Here is a 15,775-nt window from a genome sequence, read left to right on the forward strand (position 1 = left end):
AGTCCACAAGGATATATAAAAAGCAGGTAGGCCTTAGTGCGTGGACAATCTGAAGCAGAGGTCGGTGCTGGCAGGTTTGCAGGACGGCGGTATAATTATTTCCCTCCTTCCTATAGTCCCACCAATTCATTCACCTTTCAAACAGTCATTGACCAAATCTTAATGAATATAGTAGCAGAAAAATTAAACAATGTTCACACTTCAAGATCTCTCTCACTCGCTGCTGTCCTTCTCCGCCAACTGGACTGCTGATGTGATCCATGGAAAGCACACATTTCACATGGATCTGCTGTTTTTCAACAATATATTATATTAAGAAACACAAAAATAATAGGCTGGAGAATTTATCTTTCTATGATTTTAGCCATTATCTATGATTCTCTAACATGAGTTCCGCGCTGTTTCCAGATCTTCCAAAATTAATCAGGCTGCCCACATTGCAAGGAGAGGTTTGGGCAAAGCAGGAGTGAAATATAGGTCCTTATTTACACAAATGTTTTCAATGAGACATTCCCATATTAAAACATTTTTGTAAATCAGGCCCATAGTGTCACAAATGTCATGATTTGGAAAACAGATTGACAATTCAAAACATAACTTCAATCAGTGGATGGATTGGATTAAGGGCTGTACGAGAGATACATGGAGAAATAAGTTAGTAGAAGCGGGTGAACGGAAGTGCGATAGAAAAATAGGGAATGCTGCTAGTTATGGGTCTGAATGTTGCTCAAACCAGACTCCACAGCCCATTAAACTCTGCAGTGAGATAGCTCGGTGAGTTAGTACACCTGTGGTAGATACCGTAGGACAGGGGTCCCCAACCTTTTCTGCGCAATGAGCAAAATTGGCATATCAAATGAAATGGGGAGCAACATCCATTTTTCGACAGAACATATCGGCGCACAGTTGGCGGACAAATGATTGCAACACAAATTAGAAATGTGGACACTGGGGCTCATTAGGAGTTTGGCCTCAACAGCACTGCTACCACCACTTGTTCTGGCGGTATCACTGCCGGATTCCAAGTGGTGGTTTGGTGGTGTTAGTCCGCACCGATTAAGTCCATAGGACTCCAGGGTGGATTTCGGCGGTATTTGATAGAAACATAGTGTGGCGTAATTTACATTTTATTGGGTCTGTGATGAATCTGTCGATGTTGCCCCTCCTTGTCCCCTAGGGGGGAGACCATTCCCATGGGGCCAGGGTGGTAAATCCTTGGTACAATAGTTCCCCTGGGTTTGGTGCACAGGGAGAGGATCACATGGGAGAAGAAACCCCTCATGGGACTAGGGAAGACCAGCCCTTGAACGCGGTATCCTCGCCAATCACCAGACTCTAGCCCCCCCCCCCTTCCTATAACCCTAAGAACAACCCCTTCCCTAATAGGCTCATGAGTTGGTCACCCTGCCATTTCCCTAGAAAGTACTGGGACTATGAAGAGCACAACTGACCCAAGGGAGATCAATGGATGAAATACTGAGATGAGGAAGAATAGGGAAGAGTTTCAAGATATACTATTTACAACCACTGAGACAAAGAAGATTCATGGAGGAATGTAGAGTTCCCCGTGGAACCAACATGAGTATTCTAGACAATTTGGAATAAATACTGGGATGAAGAGGAGGAGCGGAGACATGAAGAGTACTCCTAAGAACCACAATGAGCGGTCTAGTTGTTGCTGGCTGCTCATTGGTCAATGTAGAGTAGAAAAGGAAGAGAGACTCTGAGAGAAAAAGTGGTCTAGTCCTCCATGGAGGAGCTGCAGGAGCCAGCATGGTGCAGGAAGGTTCAAGGAAGCACGTCAGGATGCCAAGCTGGGAGCTAGAAGGACCAGGGCCAGTCCAGAGTGGAAGGACTAGAAGGCGAGCTGGCAGAGAGAAGCTCCCGGTGTTCCTGAAGACTGGGATATGCATGAAGGGATGACCACGCTGCCAAGGGAAAGATTGACACTGCAGTGTTCCCGGATGGACCAGAGCCCACTAGAAGGCTCCCTAGAGGTAGGGGGAGTGCTCAGGCTGGCTTGGATGAAACTAAGACGGTGCACTCAGCATCTTCATAGTCACAGGACCTGGCAGGCACGTGAACCAGGTCCGTCCCGCAGCTAGAGAAACATAAGGGGCTGGGACACCAAACAAAAACATGAGTCCATCTCCTTGTGGCGGTACCTGGGAGGAAAGGGCTCCAAGTACCTGCACACAAAGGGGTGTCTGGGACCCACTACATGAGAACCACAAGAGTCCTCTTCCTGTTGGTTGGGAGAAGAGGGCTCCCAGTTCCTGACCATAAAGAGGGGTCTGGGACCTAATCCCATGAGAAGAAGGAAAACCACAGAGCATTCTACTATGGACCATATTTGGCAGGGAAGTCAACCAAGTTGGCCCAAGCGGAAAGAGAGTTAAGCAGAGATCTGGGACCTACAAGAGAAGGGACCAGGGCAAGGGAGTCGTTGCCCCTGGTAATTGAAAGGTTTGTGTAACAGAGAAATATCTAAGAACTTTATGGAACGTTTACATTTAGGAACCTTTGTTATTTGCAACTCTTTGATTGGATCTAGAATCTATTCTTCTGAATTAAGACCTTTTGTTTTAGTTTAGTCATGAGGGATGGACTTTGGACTTGGCACAGTAGACGGTTTACTTTAGAAAAAAAACATCCTGACAGTTTCCTTAGTTTTTGTTGAGGTAGGGAAACCCCTCTGCTTTAGGGAAAGGCAGGAGTTTCCCCAATTCCCCAACCTTTTCCTTTTAATAAAAGTGTGTGCCAATCAACATGAGCCCACTGTGGCTTGAGTCCTACGTCCACACCCTTGCACATCACTAATGGTTTATTAAGTTGAATCCAACGGTGATATCCAGACATCTCAGCATCTGTCCGATATACAAGGTTGAGGAATTATTATTTTTTTTCCACTACTGATGAAGGTGAAAAGCAGGGATGTCAGTTGGCCCCAATGTATTCCTTTTGGGTATTAATTCTAATACTTCTCTTAGGAAAGTTAATCCACCCTCTCTGACGGGCACATTTTATAGCCTGCTTCCTTATGCAGAAGACACTGCTATTTTGGACTTGCCCCCAGCAGATCTCCAACAGGGCTGCTGAACACAAGTTACTATTTTGGGAACTATAGTTTGAAATTATATATGATCAAAACAAAAATGATGGTATTCAGGAAAAGGGTGAAACCTTGTAACTAGTTTTTAAATGAATGTAGAGATGAGGGGGCAGTCTCATTTTTATTTGAGCCTCTTCTTCCCAAAGAGCAGTGCTTGTGTCAACCATTTTAAGAAGACAGCTGAAAAGGCATCAAGGATTAAAGGGCTTTTTACGTTGTTTCAAGTTTGGGGCATTCTGATCGGAGAAGATAAGGCAAAGGTTTGTTCCATGATATTTTATAGCAGCGAAATCTAGGGTGGTTCAAGCGGTCATGTCCTGGAGGAGTTGCAAAATAAATTCCTGTGCCAAATAGCAGGCATCCCTGCAGATACACCTGGTAGCGTCTTATGAGCTGAATTAGGGGTGTCTAATTTGAAATTGTTGGGCCAGTTAAGATTTTTTACTTATTTTTTAAAGCACATCTGGAATGTTCTTCTAATCATAAAGTGAATTTCAGTGCAATTGTAGCCTTCCCTGGTAAAGAAAGCTACCGGAGGTTATGGGCGGTTGTAAAACACCGTCCATTTGGATAGGGATGGTATATAACTAAATTTGGCACATTAAGCCACCTCAAAATAGCTCAAAAAGCAAGAGCTTGTCTGATGGAAAAAGAGGTAGATGTCAAAAATATGCATAGGCTGCCCTCTTTAGCCTTATATACAGACTTCGGTACACGTATAAGATTGCAAGGAGAAATCTGTGAAATAAGATCCCCCAGAAGGCAGGAGGCTGGTGGTGATGGTACATTTAAATGTGCCCACTCCTCAATAAATTAAGGTGTGCTGGAGGAAGCACAAAATGTCTTTACAAAATAGGAGTCAAAGATTTGGTTAATTTTTTTATTAATTTGTCATTTCTCTGTTTTGCATGAGCGTGGAATGCATGGGTGCTATGTTTTATAAAATTAATTGTAATGATCAGGGTGTTATGTATAGCATGTTTGAATATGTTAAAGTTGCTTTTTTATTTTGGGCTTGTTCTGTGTGAATTGTATGAAAAATATGATGCATGCTTTTAAATATTGCTAACTTAATGGAGAAATACAATTACATATTAATTGAGTACTACAGGTTACTGCACGGTAGGCTTTAAAGAACACTTCATCTGAGCTTTGGAGGTTACCTTCTAAGAATTATTTGGGAATGTTTTGGGAAATGGTGCATTTTAATGCTCCGGTGGGCTGTTAGATTAGTAAACAACTAGGAATAAAAAGAATACCTTTCTTTTCTGTTTTCTCAGCCTAAAAGGGATTTTACACAAGACTTAGTGGCAAAGATTCATCAAACATTTGATGACCACTTCATAGAGGGGTGTGGTGGTGTTAACCAAAAGTATTTGGATGAATTAATTGGCTTGTTAGTATAAACGTATTAACAGTACCTTAATTGGATTTTTACATAGGGGAAATTATGAAAAATGTGGCATGTCATTACCCATGTGTCACATGGGCAGAGTATCAAACAATGACAATTTTTCCACTAGGACACTGTAATAGTGAACATAGGTTACACCAAAATTAATATTGCAGATAACTATGCATGGTGCCTGTGATGCTGGAAATAAATCGGAGGGATAGGGCCTCTGTATCCTTGTCCTTTACTGTTTTTATCGTGTGTTCTGTCGTGTTTTCCACGCAGGAGTTCATGTGGGACTCCTGGCGGTGCAGCTCTCTTTTGGTTTGGTGAACAGACCTATGGGATACCCTTATAGCACCCATGGGTGGGGGTACAACCCTGTGCCCCTAGTGTATGCTTTTGGGCACCTGTGTGTGTGGCCCACAGAGCAGGGTATGGGCTGGTGGCAGCTCCATGCTGAATTTGACAGTTTATCTGAGCATCCTCCATTTTGGGGATGCCCAGGCCTTGCCATTGGAATCAGTTGATTCCTGATAGGAAACAAGATGGCCCCTGTGGCCTCTTGCTTTCTATTGCCTGTTACCTTGTTTTCCCAAATTCCTGGGAAGCCCTGACTCTGTCCCTTCCCCCTGACCGGCTGTTGGGTGGAAGTTCCATATATGGTGGTGTTGTGAAGTCCAGGCTAGACTGGCGGGAGCCTTCCCAGTGACTGCATGTTGTGGGTATACCCTGTGGGTGGGACCTGGGTGAATGGAGTGTGTGACGAATATGCATTCTGTGTTGTGGGTGTCTAGCATCTGGTGTTTGACACAATGACTGAGACAGCCCTGCCCGAAACTGGTATGAATGCAGTGTGGAGTGTGAATGGCTGGGTACTTGTCCCAATACACAACTTGTTGTGAGTGCCTGGAGAGAAGTAAATGGCCTGAATGCACTATGCACCTGATTGGCTGCCTGCCTCCATGAATGACCTTCTGACCGATTGGTTGCCTGAGTGTGACCCAGTAGAATGAATGGGAGATCAATTAGAATATCTGGGGGCCTCTCACTGTTAGAATTTGTGTTCAGAAGCTGAAGTCCACTACGAAGAGTAACTGGAGTAAACCTGAAGCTTAACCTTGAAGCCCTGCTGGAAGAGAAGTCTTGCTGCTGCTCTACTTCCTCGATCTGAAAGCTGCTGTCTCCAAGGACTGACCCAGAGAGGACCTGGTAAGGCGCCCTCTTCCCGAGCTACGAGTGACCATCGTGCACCAGCTGATCTTTGCCAAAGCTCCCTGGTAGACAGACCTACGACAGGCTGCTGACCGGAGACGGGGACTGCCATGGAATCCCAAAAAGGAGCACCCGGAATGTTGTCCGCCACTGTCGATGACCGCCGTTGCCGACTGGAGCCGCCGTGCTTCCGTTTTGCCTAAGAACTTAATATGATCCAAGGACGCTCTCGTCTGCATCGCTGCCCGCTTTATCCCGCTGGAGAAGGCCCGACCGTCGACGCGCCGAGGAGCATCCGCCGGTGGGTTTCCCACCACCTACAGATCACAGACGCTGACGACTCAATGCCCTTGCTGGGCCACAGTTCTTCTCTTTGCGGTCCAGAACTATCTTCACCGAGGTGCCCTGCACGCCTCTTCCTTGCAGGACACCAACGTTCCATCGTCGAGCACCGCTAGGAACGAAGCTGCCACTTCGCTGCCGTAGATCACCCTGTTATCCGTCGGATGTTCGACCCGTGACTCCTGCCTTAAAGGGAGGGCACTAAAGGAGGGCCGTCGATTTCCCGTCGACGAACACTACAATTCCAGGTACATTGGGGCTGTAGAACTATTGTAGAGGGAAATAAGACTCATAGAACAATATATCAACTGGGCTTGTGCTATATCTTTATCTTACAGGTTGCCCAGGTGGTGGGGCATCTCCACACAGAACTGTGCTTAACGGTAGAGGCCAGTATTCTGCCTATTGTTTCAACCATCTTGCTTTCCTTCCTATTTCTATTGCTGGTTTCCTTATTATTGATCTGTGTGACATTTTGACAGTATACTTGATGCACTTTAATGTGATCTGATAATACGTGTGGTACCACGTATTATCAGATCACATTACTGTATATATTTACCATTGTTGATTTTCTGAGCACAAATTGAGTTATTGTGATGGTGTACATAACCTTGAATATTATATTAAGACTGTTTTAACCAATACAGTGTGTGGACATTCCTTTCTGGGGGCTTGGGGACTGCACTGTACTTAAGAACCAGCCTGCATCACCTCCTGAGAAGCTAGGCCTTGATTGCTCGACCATAGCTACTAAATAGAGAAACTTGGCTGGGGTCCTCTGTGCCTCTCCTCTACCATAGAGAGAGCAGAAGTACTGACACCCCCCTCCAGTCTTTACAGTGGCATCAAACACAAACCTCACTTGTACAAAAAGCAGTGCATGCAAATGATTTAATTAATAAAGGAAAGTTGGGTATGCATGCCACCTACTTGTCCATTATGCTCATATTAGCTGTACCAAGGAACAGAATGACTTTTTTTGCCAGTACACAAACATGGTTCAATTATTTTACTCAATACGTTTGTCAGCTGGAGATGATGGGGTTTTAACAATGACAATACTATAATCAGTGTGGACATTTACTGAAAATTAATTTGCATGGTAGCAACAAACGCAAATCTTGCATGTATAAAAAGCCAGCTGGAACCATAGCAGGCTCATTGGCCAACATTATTGCACAGTCCAGGACTCTGTCCTGGCTATAGTGCTGATGAGGTCTCATTCCTTCAGCACCTCCTTGTAGGCCTCCACACCATGGCCCAGAGCAACTGGCGAGCAACAATTTAGGGTGCAGCGAGCAACATGTTGCTCCCGAGCTACACGGTGGGGATCCCTGCCGTAGGATAACAAAGAGTAGCAGAGAAAATGTGTTTACAAGAGAAATCATAGATATGCGTATCCCATGTCTATCAACTGGCCTTCCCCTTGTAGTTGCCTGGTGGACTGTTGATGGAATGACAGCAGACCTTCCATTCCGTTTGTGTGAGACATACTACAAAATGTCTTAACCACTTTACAAATAATACAAAGAGGATGAAAAAGTGAAAATTCAACCAAAGCAAAGAAACAAATGCATAACACAAGGAAGAAAAAAGCCAAATAAATTCAACTACAGTTTATTTAAAGGTTCATTACAAAAAGGCTTGAAGAATTGAGGTAACTTAATGGTCCTTTCACCATTTATTATTGGTACTGTTGCACAAAGCCAACACTCACACTCATAACATAGTTATGTTGTTATGTTATGGAGCATTTGTACAGCGCCTTTTGCCATTGGTATGATTCCAAAGTGCTGCGGATTGAATGCCCTCAGGGAACGTAGCCCAGGTCAGTGGAGAATAGTAGTGGAGTAAATAGTGCTTGGGTGCACTCGGTATGTGTGCAGCCAGCATACAATTAAGTGGTGTGTGTCTGCATTCTAGTGCTAGGTGTGGTGCGATGGTTGTGTGTGAAGAGGAGAATGTGTGCAGCAAGGCCAGTTGGATTTGGGTAGCTGCATTCTGGTAGCAGTGGGAGTTTGTGAATGGGATTATGTGTGCAGCTAGGCTGATTTCTGTGTGGTTAGCTGCGTTGTAAAGACTGTTCAGAGGGTTTAATACAGGTGTATACGTATGTGTGCAGCTAAGCCGTATTAATTGAGGAGTATAGCTGCAATCTATTGTTTATTGGTACAGAGGAGAGAGTTAGCATAATGACATGTTTCGGTGTCTGTGTGGATTGGATGGAGACCCTGTTCCTGATGAGCTTCGTTTGCTTGCAAAGCTGGCAGTATCTCCCTTTGGGTCATTAGTAGTAGGCTATGGTCATCAATGTGTCTTCTTGGGTCTTCTGTTGCTTATTGGAGTACTGCTGCATCGAGTTCAGTTCTATGGGTATTACAACTACATCCTAGAAATTATAGTTGGTGCTTGTGAGCCCGGTCCAGCATCAGCATCTATGGCCATCCGGGTGTCTTGCTGAGTTTGCATTTGTTTGTCAATGATACCTTCTCAGTATGCGGTTGCATCAAGTTCTGTACTAACGGACGCACAAGTATTTCCTAGATATGGTGATTGGTATTCAGTGAACTCGAAGATTCAGTATATGGCCAGGCCTTATTGTTTGTGCTGTGTCTGACTAACATTGTTACGTACAACACATCAATGTCCCTTGCAGGTGCTTGCCACTCCAGTTTTGTTGCCTGATTTTTAGAGCATATTCACTTGAAGGTGGAACTAAAGTCGGAGCATACGTGCTATTGAATCAAAATTGTTCAGGTCCTGGAAAATTGTTTATAGCGCGTGGTCTGGTATTCCTATTCCAAGTTTATGGTTCGAATTTGTGAAATTACACCTCATCAAAGACCCTAGTGTGACAGATCAGAAAAAGCATCACATGATCCGAGAACATCATGTCTGTTGGATGAAGACAACCAGATCTAGCACAAATCATTGTTTCAATATAGGTGGTAGAAGGCCTTCGATATGTAGTTTTGCTCAATACATTCCCAGATAAGTAGGATTAGCCAAAATATAAGTGCTAGTAGGCCTTCAGTAAGTACTTCTGCTCAAGGATTTCCAGATGGTATGTTATGTTGACTTTTACCGCGCATCGCTACCACCCAGGAGCAGTCTCCAGGAACAGTCTCCAGGCACTCAATGGCTAACTATGGGGCAAAGCACAGTTATATCTCAGAGCACAGCAGGGTATAGTTTGGTTGTAAAGTATGGCTACTGTACATAATTAAGGCTCCATATAGAATATAGCTATCTCGCACACTTAGACTGAGTTCCAAAATGGCTACCTTACACAATTAGGCTAGGTGATAATAGGTAATATTAGTGGTGTGGATTTACTGGAGTAGAGTAATGACAGTACTCCCCGCCCACACAACACTTATCTTATCCACATCTGTAGGTTGTCTGTGCTAGGCATCCCAGGCGAACATGGGCAAACATTGAGTGGAGCTGCTTAGACAGTAGCTGCCCTTTGCCTTGTGGGCCTTGGCCAGTGGCTGCCCGGGCAAGGCTGCCCTGGAATGGCCTCTGAAATGCTGTGGTTCCAGTCACGGGTGGCAGAGACCAATGAGAACCAGAAGGCTGGGCAGGGGAAGAGTAGGGAGGGAGAGTCAAAGGATGGATGAAGGTGAATGGGAGAAGGCAGAGGGACGCAGGGAGAGATGGCCGCAAGGACAGAGGCAAAGAGACACCTGACTGCCTGGGGGAAGCAAAAAACACAGAAACAAACAAAAGACTACAACACCAAGGTAGGCCACTCTAGAGATCGACCAACGGGTGGGAGTAAACGGAAAACTAAAATACATCCCACAGAAAACCAGGTACTAGCTCTGAAAATGATTGCAAAATACACACAAATTCCTCGTAAAGGCACTCAAAACCAGGCCAGAAATGGAGCAGAATCAAAAGAGAGGCACTCACCAAGCATCAGACAAGCCCTAAGACTACTTACCAAGTGGTCTTTGTGCAGGAAAACTACAGATTGCATTTCATCAATAATCACGCTCCCTCCTGTCTAAACAGACTGATCAACTCTTGTCATTTTTATTGCTTCAACATCCCCAGGACTGACACTTAACATTGGCTGAACAGATTTACAGGCATCACTCGTCTGTGACTCTGCTTGCACATCTCCAGTACTCAGATTCACACCTCGCTATACAGGCCTTCAGCAATTTAACATTATTCCTGCTAGAACATCACTAGCACTCACACTCACATTTGGTTAAATAGATTGGCAACTATTTGCCAATTGATACTGTCGGGTCATTACAACTTTGCTGGTATCCTGGTAAATCCGCTAGGATGCCAAGAAATGGTAATACCATTACTGGCACTCAGTCTGGCAGAATTACCGCTGGATTATGAGTGCCGTTTAGGGTGGTACAGCCCCATTCCATGGAGTCCCATACGACTCCATGGAGGATTTGCTGGTATGTATAATGGCTATTTGTTTCCGGTAGGGTGACAGAATTACCTGCAGCTCTTAACTGGAGGTGATTCCTCCACCCCACCATCAAACTCGTACAATAGCTAGGCAAGAATCTGGATAGCGTCTTACGCATTTTCTGAAAACCCCTCTAGTGGTAGATACTGACCAAGGCAACCATTTTAATTTCATGTTTTAAACAATTAATTTCAATATATGCCAAGACCTTTGTTTAACAACTTTTGCTTCTCTCCACGTTGATGACAATTCCCTCGAATGCACTTTGTGCAGCTCCATAAATCAAAATATAGTCACGATGAGCCATTGAATTTCTTAATCTCAAGGTGGCGGCAACTTCAACCTGTCAATCAGTATATTGACGCGCACTAATTTGACACAATTCATCAAACATCTTTTTAAATCTAAATCCTGGAGTGGGTTTTCCCATGAAACATTGACAAAATATATCAGCGTCTTGCGTGGCCTACCTCTGGCAATAGATATTGCATATCATGTCCATCCTTCACTTTAAATTATGGGAGCCCTAAAAACAAGCTGGCTCCTAAAAGAATAGAAACATCACTAAACTGGTTTACTCTGATCATTGCAACTTCTGACATGCCTAAAGTTCCACAATCAGAAATGAAACGACACGTTGATTGTAGTGGGGTTGCCTAAGATCTATACATAAAGTAATACATTTTCTGTACTACAGAACTAAAGATCTAGCCTGCCAACTATTTAAATATAGTCTTAATTTAAATGGGGCAGTGCATTACATGGAGTCTTAATAGCAAGGCACAATGCTTCTACACATCCATTCAACATGCCAACACATGTTGGAGCACTGACGAAATGGAGGAGGGGCATGGAGTGGAATTAAGCCCACCTCTGTCTCGTTAGCGCATCTCCTTGTAGTGTGCATGAGATTTTCATAAAGGTATGCAATAAATGGATTCCTACCAACTCCGCTTCAGTTTTGCACCTGGTCTAAAGCAGGCGGATTCCGTTGGAATCCATTGGTAAATGCCACCAGCAAAGCAGATTTGCAGACACAGGAGTACATCGAAAGAGTAAAAAAGAGTTTGATTCGCTCTTACTCTTGCCTTGTCCCCTTTGCCTCGTGGACCATTACCATTTCATGCAGGGCACCCATCAGCACTTAAGAGCTAATGTTGGGGGTTTGCTGCATGGAACTTAAGATGTTTTTCTATAAAGTGACCTCCACAGTGTCTTATCTATGAAAGAAACCATCCTATTTCTTCTTCCGATGATTGTTAAAATCGGGAAAGATATCATTCTAGTGTCTGCTGACTTGGGCCTGTTTCCAATATTAGCTGAACTAGTGCCAAAGGTTAATTCTAAAACTTCAACCACATTCTCTCCTTAATATAAGGTTTTGAGTTGATGGCAGATCAACGTGTTGCACAAAGTAGCCTCCGCTACCTAAGGCCCTAGTAGACATGTGATCCCTAAAATATACGGCTCCAAATTAATTCTTTGACCCCAGATATAATAGGCCAATGTCAGCCTATCACTTACATCTGTTGGATGCTGGACGCTCTCTATTGGATGTTCTGATCAGACAGAAGGAATTCATTGATCCTAGGGTCAGTAGTGGACGATAGTGGGCACAGGAGGGATGCCCCACCAAACAACAATTTGCACAACAATGGCTGAACGACATGTGCCCAGAAGGATTACCCCCTCGGCTGTCAAACTCAGCTAAATTCCTGCACCTTATTGTTCACAATAGCCTTTCCTTCCAAGAGCACACAGCCAGAAATGTGTGAACCATATGTCTTCAGATCTCCACACTCTGCACAATCAAACCCTTCACACCCCACCGCATGACTTCAGCGCAGTGATCCAAGCCCTCATGATCTCACACACCAGGTGGGAATATACCTTCCTTACTGGGCTTCCCGCTGCACACCAGGCCCCCGTCAAGGCTGTCCATCACGATGTAGCCTGCCTTATTACAGGTGCCCACAAATTCACCACTGTTCAAGCTTCACTGGCTCCCTCTCCCCGCCTGAATTATATTCAAATCTGCATGTATCACCTACAAAGTAGTCTTGAACAAGAACACCAACATACTTGGTAAACTCCACACCTCTGCGGGGCTCTCACACCTCACATAGCAAAACTCATTCCTCACAAAGCAAAACGATCAAAACATTGGAGTCTAAGCTAGTCTGTAAAGAGACGACGTGCAGGCAGTCCTTCTCCTGCCACGCCTTGACCATTTGGAAGTCAATCTCAGCGGTGGCTCAGTATGCCCCCACCATACTCCAGTTGCACAAAACCTGTCTCTTTTCAAAAAAACCTGCCGACGAATAAAAATCCCTCTCTCCCTCCACCAATAGTACTGCAAATCGTCCATTGTAAAGCACTCTACTGCTCTTGAGCTAGGCTCCCACTGTAAGAAATCGCATATAATCAAAAGTATTAGTAACCTGATATTATTCAATTCTTCCCACAGCATACATCATCGTCAAATTCCAGGATTGCCTACACCCTGCTGACCGTCGCTGGGGTGCCATCCTTCTTGCCTAGTAGATATTATTGAGCTGGTGTGCCCCACACATGTTCGATTAGAAGAGACCTCAGCACTCATCCCTATCACTCTTCCTTTTCAATATTAGTGCATTTGTATGCAGCCCCTCGTTGACCTGAACATTGCGTGTGGTCTACTGTTCTGTGAGTAAAGACCCTTGAGATATTAAGAGACATTAGGGTGGGGTTTGCTGATTGTATGGCACACTCTGAAGCTGAACACTGCAAAGCCACATGGTTTCTCTTTGGGTGTTTGACAGAGGACTGGCCTGTCATGTCAGGCCTACATCGTTGTGCTCCTGGACAGTAGTTCAAGTATGAGCACTTTCTGTGCATTGAGTTGCAGACTTTTCTTCCATCCTTAAATTAGCTCTCTCCTGCAAATTCTCCCTTATGTGTACTTTCCACATTGGGTAGCCCCCCCCCCCTAAATGTATGTATATTAGCCCCAATGAAAGCATCCCTGCCTTCCTCCCGATTCAAACTCCAAAGTTTGCTTCACAGAGAGAGGATCAAGCTGTGAGTTGCACCAGCTTTCTGTTCAATAATATCCATCCAAATATAGTACCCCTGTATCTTCCAGGCTGATAATCAGGGCCCAGCAAATCCACGAAGAAGAGGAGGTGGAGAGATCCCTGGTCCCAGGCTGGGCAATAGGTGAGGAGCAGATTGTGGTCAGAAAAGGGGGACAAGATGACAGTACAGGTAGGCGCGACTGGTGGGTACCATGCGTTGGGGTTGGCAGTTATTAGGACGAATATGGTATGATAGATGGTTCTACAAGGATGCACACTTTTGCCTGGATGTCGCTACATACACAGACCAACTTTTATGACATAAACCTTATTCTATAAAAGTGTAATGGGGTTTGCTATCCTAAAAAGGGCAGAGCGAGTCTGCGTGCCAAGGAAGCACACTCACAGACTCACTCTAATGCGCCTGTATCAATCGCTGAAAGGAGCATTGTCGATTCAATGCCTCCCATTTCCGCGTGCTCCTCCTAGCAATTCTGATCTTTTGCTTCTGGTGGTGAGGATGCAACAGAGGACTCTACATGCGCCTGGTGAAAGGCATGGGAAACCTATATTTTCGCACGAGTCTCTGTTCTTTTCACAGCACACGTTCAGGGAGTGTGAGTGACATGATCTCTGCTCTGCACCCAAGCAATAGACAGGCGAGGATGGCTGATATGGCCAACATGGCGGCTGTTATTGGCCCTTTCATTGCAAGCGTTTGCAACTGCTGCAGGATCCCTGTGTACCGTCATGAGGGTTTCCACATGATATGATATGATAGGTTATTTATAATGTGCTTAATATCCAGAGGTTTCTAAGCGCGGACCCGGGGATCAAGCCTGTGTTGCTCTGTCATCTTGCTTCCAAGGCGAGTACGTTGCCCCTGAGCTATCCTCCTGAGACATGGTACCCACCCACCCCGCCGCAGCCCATTCACCGCATTTATATTGCTGCTACTAGTATAATGAAAATATAAGTCCTCTGCCAGAGGCATAGTGACCCTATCACAGCTCATCGCACAGCCAGCTTCCTTGACAAAAGAAAAAGAGGTCTATGAAACAAAGGATGTAGTGGCCTTGAACTCCAGGAAAGAGCAGTGAAGAGCTACAGAACCAAGGCCGGAATTGGTCCGAGCAACACATTTCCCATTCTTCATTCAAATATATGGGTGCCCTTGATTTTATCTTTTAAATAGCATCTCCGTGCTATATATATATATATATATATATATAAGAGCGAAGTTATAAGCCGCCCAAAAAGTGCTCTTCCTATGGAAACAGCAACTTAACCATAACTACATGGCCACTACCGTGGCCATGTAATAAATGAAGCCTCTGTGATATATATAAGGAGCATCCATGTTGTATATATGGAGCCTTCATTCTATACATATATTTGGAAGCTCCATGCTATACATATGGAGCCTCCATGCTAGACATATATTTGGAGGCTGCATGCTATATATATGGAGCCTCCTTGCTAGTCATATATTTGGAGGCTGCATGTTATATATATATATATATATATATATATATATATATATATATATATATATATATATATATATATATATATATATATGGAGCATCCATGCTAGACATATATTTGGAAGCTCCATGCTATATATATGGAGCCTCCATGCTAGACATATATTTGGAGGCGGCATGCTATATATATGGAGCTTCAATGCTAGACATATATTTGGAGGCTGCATGCTATATATATGGAGCTTCAATGCTAGACATATATTTGGAGGCTGCATGCTATATATATATATATATATGGAGCCTCAATGCTAGACATATATTTGGAGGCTGCGCTGCATGCTATATATATATAGTTATATGTAGCCTCCATGTTATACATATATTCGGAGGCTGCATGCTATATATGTGGAGCCTCTGTGGTATATATAAGAAGCCTTCATGTTATATATATATATATATTTGGAAGCTCCATGCTATTACACGGCCACAGTAGTTATGGTTAAGTTGATATTTCCATAGGAAGAGCACTTTTTGGGCAGCTAATAACTTCACTCCGCCTGGACGAATCCTCACCAAACTTTGCAAAAAAAGTATATGGGCTACTCTGAATTTTTTTGCAAAGTTTGGAGATGTTTGGTGCAGGGGGCAAAAGTTATAGGGGGGGTCCCAAAACGTCTTTTTCCCCATAGACTAAATGGGGGAAAAACTTTGCGCACAGCTACA

The sequence above is a fragment of the Ambystoma mexicanum genome, chromosome 2q (assembly GCF_040938575.1).
Source record: "Ambystoma mexicanum isolate Mex_15411 chromosome 2q, UKY_AmexF1_1, whole genome shotgun sequence".
Lineage (NCBI taxonomy): Eukaryota > Metazoa > Chordata > Amphibia > Caudata > Ambystomatidae > Ambystoma > Ambystoma mexicanum.